This window comes from Oxyura jamaicensis, chromosome 1 (genome assembly GCF_011077185.1).
Source record: "Oxyura jamaicensis isolate SHBP4307 breed ruddy duck chromosome 1, BPBGC_Ojam_1.0, whole genome shotgun sequence".
NCBI lineage: Eukaryota > Metazoa > Chordata > Aves > Anseriformes > Anatidae > Oxyura > Oxyura jamaicensis.
Window position 1 is genome coordinate 139,070,972 of NC_048893.1, and position 7,788 is coordinate 139,078,759.

Below are 7,788 nucleotides of genomic sequence, written 5' to 3' on the forward strand. Positions count from 1 at the left end.
CCAACTGTGAGCTAATTTTTAGTTTGAATAAGGACATAATCATGAGTTAATTATAATCAACATACTTCTCTTTTGTAAGTAATGTCACCTGCATACATAATCTGCAATATAGTCCAAAAAGTTTTCCTCCATCAAGTGAAATAACATATAAGTGTAATGTAACTCAGGACTCTTAAAGCACAAAGAAACACCAGGATTTCACCAAGGTGAGCACAGACACTTTACCCAGCTTCTAGCTCAAATTTTCCAGTGCATGTTGACATTTATGTTACCCCAGATGGGCTACTACTTGTGTCCAATGAGCTAGCTTGCTGGATAGGGGTAACTGCTGGAGAATAGGGAAACGGAAATGCTCTGATAGATACACTGTTAGCATGTGGGATTTTCCTAATAAAGTTTGGTGGCAGTTGTAGCAGAAATGACAGTTCCAGGTAACACAGATATTGCTGTGAGGAAAAAAAAAATGTATAAAGTAAACTTAAACTCCATCTCATTGGGGATCTGAGGGTGGTACTATTAAGTTGCAAGTTACTGGTGAAAGGACACCAGTGTTTGCTCTTGTTTTCCTCGTCCAACACAAGACTGAAAATCAGAAATAGCTGATGCTACTTAAGTCGAGCTTAAAAATCTCAAAATGCAGTGTAAGATGTGGGGACCACAATCCCTGTAGCCCCTGTATGTTTTAGCCAAGTGAAAGATGAATAATTTGTCTTTTCAGCTTACTAAAGCACACTCTCAGGATGTATTTTTGTCTGAAAAGAGCAAAAAGAAACAAAGGAGCTGAAGAATGTTGAAACTCTGACTACATCTTAAAGAGAGAGTTCATTGTTCATTTTGCAGCTATCTGATGCAGTAATAAAAAGAAAAAAAAAAAAAAAAACTAGGATAAAATTACATTGCTAGTTTTCTGGGGTTATAATGAAGTTTCTAAACTACCAAAAAATGAACTGAATTGCATCTGAGAAAGATGTAGTGAATCTACTGTATAAAACAAGTAAACACTCACCTACTTGATAAACTTTACTTTTAGCTCCCAAGATCAGAATATTCTTTATCAATTTACTTAGAAATCCAAATTGTCAGAAGTTTTTAAAGGCTCACCAGACAGTTTACCTGGGTGATTTCTGAATTGCCACACATCATGAGAGAAGATAGTATTTTTCCCTGGCCTTCATTATTTATTTTTCTCCAGTTGAGTTTGAGCATTGCATAGAGTGGTAGACTTTTCAGTGTCTGTTCTTTTCACCTATACTTCAAACTCCTTTAAAATTAACAAAATAGCTATATGAGCTTTAAGCACACAGCCAAGGAATAGTGCAGGATATGAAAGGTTAATTTTTTAATCAGTAATTACTACTCTTTTAACATTACTTTTTTTTTTTTTTTTCTTTAATGTGGTATTAATTCCATCCCTAACTTTGCTCCTGAGATCATTTATTGTAAGTGTAAAACAAGAATCCCTCTTCGTCCTCTGTACTGCAATCTTTGAATTAAACCATTTGAATGGGCTATGCGCTAGGTATGGTTCCATAGGGTTTATTAAAGGAAATTGTCTTAACAAATATGTCTGTTTCATTTGATTCTGAGGAATAATTGGTTAATGAGGGAATGATTACTTTGTTCAGACATGATTACTGGAGAAATGTTTAGTCCATATGTTGCTGAATAATAGGAAATTCTCCAGTGAAAGGGGACAATGATTAGAAGAAATAAGATAGCTGGAGAATATATTCCCCAAAGTGTTACACTAGTTTTTGTTAACAAGCCAACTCTAAGGATAGTGTTTCCCTCAATAGGCATGGAAGTTCAAAATATCCAATCGGTTTAAAATGTTTGTTGAAAAAACACTAGGTAATTTTCTTTGTTTTTCTTAGATCAAAGAATACAGAACTCCCTCTGATAAATGATGTGACTATCACAGCTGCTTCTCCCCTTTAACGCAATGTTAATTGGTTATTGTTGCCTTAATGGACATATACTAATACAACTATATGTTAAGAATTATCCCATCCCCCTCTGCTGCTTATTAATTGCATCTTGCCATAGGAATTTATTGGTTTGGCACTTTGAAATATATGCAGTGTGCATGCGTGCATGCACACACATACAGACATTCTAGCTGGTGTGCATTGCAATGCTCTTTGTTAATTAAGAATGCTCAAGTGTTTTCATTACCCAAGGTCATTTTCAGTTGCTTATACATTTCTCTAAGTCTTACTTTAACGCTCAGACTTGGTGTGCTCGCTTGCAAACATGAAGCACTTATTCTCCCCCCAATAAAAATAGCTGCACACTCCCAGAAGTAATAAAATATATCTAAGAAAATATACAAATACATGCACACACAAATAAATGTCAATAACAGTTGTATATGTATATGATATATATAACATATATATGTATTACTGAAGACTTCAAAACGGCAAGTACTAAAGATCCAGTTCAGGAAATCTGATGAAGCCTGTGAACATTCCTTCAGAATTCTATTGCAGGGATGAGAAGCAAGCAATGGCAAAAGGTGAGATCTACAACACTGTTTAGGAAGCTATAGATACAGATCTCCAAATTTTCTGAAATTTCAGGCTGGAATGTCTGATTTTTATTGATTTAAGCTTGCGTTGAAATGCTCAAAGCTGTTGAAGATGTGTCTGATAGCTAACTTTAAACATCTGCCAGATACCCTAAAATGCACCTTGGACCAAAGTGATTTGCCCAAGGTTATACCACAAATATGTGGCTTCTTTCCCAAAGTTGGATAAATATCTGTTTCATAAGAAAAATGCTATGCACTTGAAATATTTTTTTCCTCTTTTCTTTATGTCCAGTTAACTATTTTATCAGATGTGATAATGAACAATGAATATCTAGAATTACACTTCATCAGTTCTGCCAGAAAATTTATTGTTTCATTTTCTGTGAGTAAAGTAGTCACTATTTGGCAGTTAAATCCCTAGATAGTTAGCTTTTGTATAGTCAAGAATAAGTGTCATCAATTAAACATCTGCCCAACACTGCTATTATATAATAACATTAATTGGCAGATGTCTTTAGATGACAAAGCAAAGTGTATCAGTTCTGATTTGTTCTTTTCCACTGAGCTGAGCTTGTGGTCATTGAAAAGTACTTACCTAGAAGACTGTCTCAGCATGAGCAATAATTCACTGAGTTCAGTAATATGAGATTTTCCATGCAGAAAAGTATGAATTATAAAGGCCAACTGCCCACTGGGAAAAAAAAAAAAAAAAAAAAAAAAAAAAAAAAAAGTTAACGCACTGTCCAAAAACATACTTGTGTGGAGAAAGTTACCCTCTCCGTTGGCAGGACTGGTATTTCAATCTACAAATAGTTTGCACAGAAGTACTGTGCCAATTCAATTACTGTCTGATTAATGAAGTGTAGCAGGTTTATTTCAGGGGTCTAGCTAGCTATTAATTAGCATATTGGGGCCTATACTCTACTGTTTTGCCCTGATATGCTTTGAAAAAATCCCAATGCAATTAAATAAACTCTAATATGCTTTAAATAGTTACTTGAGAAAACACATTCAGATTTTTTGTTAACTCTTATGGGATTTTTAAACATATTCAAATTTATTTTAAAGCATCTGAAGTTCTTTTTAAACACTACTGGTGTGTTGGTTTGTGCTGTTCAGCAAAACAGCATTCCTCTCACTTTAACAAAAGACGTCCTCTGACATGAGAAGCTGGTGTTGTTTGCTTGAGATCCCTTACAGCAAATAATGAGGATGTTGGTACCCCCAAAAATACATTGAAGTGGCTTGTTTTTTTAGTCGTCTACCTAGCCTTTGCTGGATTTCTTCACATCTACAGTCACCGTGTTTTTGGTTTTCTTTTTTTCTTTTCTTTTCTTTTTTTTTTTTTTTTTTTTGGTTTTCAAGGACAATAGTGATAGAACAGTGTGGAAAACTGGAAGGTTTAGAATAGTGTTTGAGGCCAGGCAATGAAGAGTGGGAAACATCACACTGTGTAACTAGAAGTAGCTGAACTCCTTCTGCCCTGGACTGTAGCATACTGTGCTAACAAATTCACTATACATTCCTAGGGTCAGAGAGATTGTGTGAGAAGGCACATTTCAACACAAACAGTTCACAAGTGGGCTGGAGAGATGTTTTATTCAGAGCATTAACTATTTAGTATTTTTGCATTCTGGGAGAGAGAGGAGTGTGAGACAAGTTAATAAAGCAATGGAATTATTGGTTAGAATAGTGATGTACCTGGTTGAAAGATTTTAGCAGTCCATCAATTTTAAAACCTTTCAGGGGTGTCCCATGAGTCAGAAGACAATAGCTCAGTCCTGTATCCCATGCCGTACACAGTCCAGTGATACACTTTGTACTCTTGCTTTTACCACTCTTCCTATTCAATTCTCTTTTTCTTCCTCCCCTTACTCCAACATACTTCATCCAGATATCAGATAGCCCTCAACTTTTCATCTCTTGTTCTTCCTCATCCTCTGCTTTAATATTTAAAAAAATTAAATCCCTTACCTATTTATTTTATTTTTATTATTTATTTTTTCCCCTGAAAACATCAAGTTAAAACACATTTTGCTCAGGAGGTCTTCCTTAATTCGCACCAGTGTCACCTGTATGCTCCATTGTCTTGTGTTAGCCAATGCCTGACTTAAATCCTACATTCCAAGTCTTCTTTTTGCCTCTGGAGTAGCCAATGGGAGCTTCACCTTATTCTTCAATCACAAGTCCTGGTTGTTAGTGTACAAATTTCTCTGTTGCATCAAACATTCTGGGCATTTATAGGGTTACCTGCATATAAATTTAACTACTTTTGTTCCTTTTGTCCCAGCAAAAATTGCTGACAGCTCTTTTACAAAGGCAGGTTTGCATGAGGACCCTTTGTAGTATATCTGTCATTATCCCCACCACAGTTTCTAAAATGCATTTTAAATTATAATTTTATATGGATCCATGTTTGTGTATACTAATATAAGTGTTTTTTTTTTTTTTTTTTTTTTTTTTTTTTTTTTTTTTTTTTTTTTTTGTTTTTTTTTTTTTTTTTTTTTTTTTTTTTTTTGTTTTTTTTTTTTTTTTTTTTTTTTTTTTTTTTTTTTTTGTTTTTTGTTTTTTGTTTGTTTGTTTGTTTGTTTTTTGAAACAGGTAGCTGGCAGGTAGTTATTCCCTTCAGGTTCTAGTTCAATGAGAAGTTTGCACCAAGCTGTACCTATGTACCCTAATGTTGTCCCCTTCAGGTTTGCTGCTACAGTGGTTTGTGGAGCCACAATCAAGAAAACTTTTAGAAAGAGGCTACTAAAAAGAAGGTGCCATTGCAGGCCCAGTGTACAGCTCAATGCATCTGAGAGGAAACCAAAGGGCAAGGTGAAAAGAAGCCACCTTGCAGCTCCTCAGCCTGTCCCTGACAAAGCAGTGCACTGAAACACAAACCACAGAGCAGCACCACAGCCCTTTCCAAGGGGCTTGTGCCTCAGCAAGCACCTTATAATGCTACTTTTTGCATCTTCTTTTTCTTGATATCCCTTTTTTATGTTTTTCACATTTTTACTTGCACTTTGTGGGTATATATACAATCTTAAAATTTGCCTGACAAACAACTTTCTGTATGTTCTCATAACCAAAGGAAGCCTTGATTCATCAAACAGTTGAAGTACATGCTGAACTTCAGGTACATGTAGAGTGCTTTTGAATTGATAGAGTGATTCATGCGCTTCAATCCAGGCACATGTTTGATTACCTGGCTGAACCATGGCTGAAAGCCATTTACTTAACATTAGGCCTGTTTTATTTTATAAATAGCATTATTAAGTTCCTGCCTCTGTTATTTCCATACAAAATATAGTATATATATTTTGCATAACGGAAGCCAGCTACAATGTCATAATGATGCTTTAAATGGTTGTAGAGAGCTAAATAACCTGGATTTAGTGATGATTTCCAAGGGCGATTATTAAACAAATGATTGATGGATTGGTCTAACAGGGTAGCAGTGAGATGATATGATAACCCTGTTCCATTACAAATAGCGCTCTCACTTGCCTTTAGCTCTGTCTTTACCACATTCAGACACACACCCTTTTTATGAGGTGGACTTTGAACTATCTTTCCATAGTTATTTGGAAAGGCACAATGAATGCATTATGTGACTATTCATTGCAGCAAAGTTAGCACATAATAACTTACAATTTTATGGAACTGCCAGGATTAGCTATGTATCATCTATTTTTAATACAAATCATTGTGGTATGTGAGCAATAATAAATGTATTCAAATAAATCAAAAAGAAAAAATAAATGAATGCTGAGTTGTTGTCAATCACTTGCAGATGAGCCTACCCTGGTGAGAAGATATAATGGAGATATTTCTGAGGATGATTTATGGAGTCAACCAACATCATTCTAGAACAACTGATACCTTTCCAGCATAGGGCTACCCAGATAGGTAAAGTTTATTGAGAATACCGAAGTGGCAGATCTGAGATTAACTTTTTGTTGAATTTTTTAATCTGATTTGTTCTTGTTGTTATTTTGAGTTACAGTGCAGAATGTAAGAAAAACCTGGCAGGAAAAAAAAAAATCAAGATAAAAATCAAAAGCAGAATAAGAAAGGAGTATAGTCATGTCTAATTTGTTACTTGTAAGCACTGGAGAGCTTTGCACTTCCTATACATTAATGTGTTGATTTACTGAGATGAAGGAGATGAAGGAAACTCTTTTTTTTTCTTTTTTTTTTTTTAAAAAAAAAAAAAAAACTATTAGACAGTTACTGTCTTATGGTGTATTATAATCTGCTATCTTAAGGTAATGAGATATAATTGTTCTAACTATTGTGATGTAAGAAACATGAGATATTATATGCAACGATATCTAGTTCTACAAGGTTAAATGTTTGTTTTTTGTTGGTGATGGTGTTTTGGTTTGGTTTGCGATTTATTTATTTATTTTTGTTTGTAGTTGCCTCTTTTTTTTTTTTTCTTTTTTTCCTTCAATGTGTAGAAAGGTTTCTAGGACTAACAGCAAAGAAATCACTTTTATTTCCTGAGAATCAGTCTTCATGACACCTATTCTATGTGTTCTGATCTCAAAGCTAAGTAGGATCAGACTGGGTCAGTTCTTCGATCAGAGCTCTAGGGAAAACTCAAGTGCTATATACAGGAAACAACCTTAATGATCTAATTTTATTGAACATTATTTCAGTGAACTTGTGTGCCAGAATTGTGTCATAAGACCACTCTGCTTTTAGAGGGGCTGTCTAACAATGACATGTAAAGATTTTATGATCACTTAGGAAAAAGTGCCAGGAATATATGTATGTATGTATGTATGTATGTATGTATGTATGTATATTTTAAGTTAAGTGAGGGTAAGCCAAAATTCCACCTCCAAGAGTTTAAAATTGCATTTTAGTTTGAGCTGGAAAAGCATTCTTCATTCCAAAACTGCTACATAATCATGATGACCGTTCTTAAAAGAACGTTATACTTCACCTCAGAAAAGACTGTATTTCAGTGGTGCTGTTTTCACTCATTTTCAGAGTTTGCTAAAGGCCATGATCCTGCAAACAGATGTGGTTAAGAGAACATATTGGGTCACAACACAAAACTGCACTGAAGTTCATAACGCTCTGCACAAGCCTTATCTTTCACACATGTAGATCAGACTTCAGTACTGGAACCTGCATTTTTAAAGCACTTGGAGATAAAAATCACTATTTCAATGAAACTGCAATGTGCCAACTGAGAACTGATTGAAAGCACATGAGTGCCTGAAAATATGGTGCTGGTTCTCTTCTGAAATTGT

General features: G+C 34.7%; 1 long non-coding RNA gene across 1 annotated transcript in view; it reads left to right on the top strand.

The window, feature by feature from the left end:
* LOC118161315 overlaps nucleotides 1–6,795 on the top strand; it is a 106,140-nt gene extending 99,345 nt beyond the window's left edge. Inside the window, exons 3-4 of the long non-coding RNA XR_004747940.1 lie at nucleotides 6,315–6,430; nucleotides 6,752–6,795. This is a non-coding gene — a long non-coding RNA (uncharacterized LOC118161315). The remainder of the gene's footprint in view (nucleotides 1–6,314; nucleotides 6,431–6,751) is intronic.
* The last annotated feature ends 993 nt before the right edge of the window (nucleotides 6,796–7,788 follow it).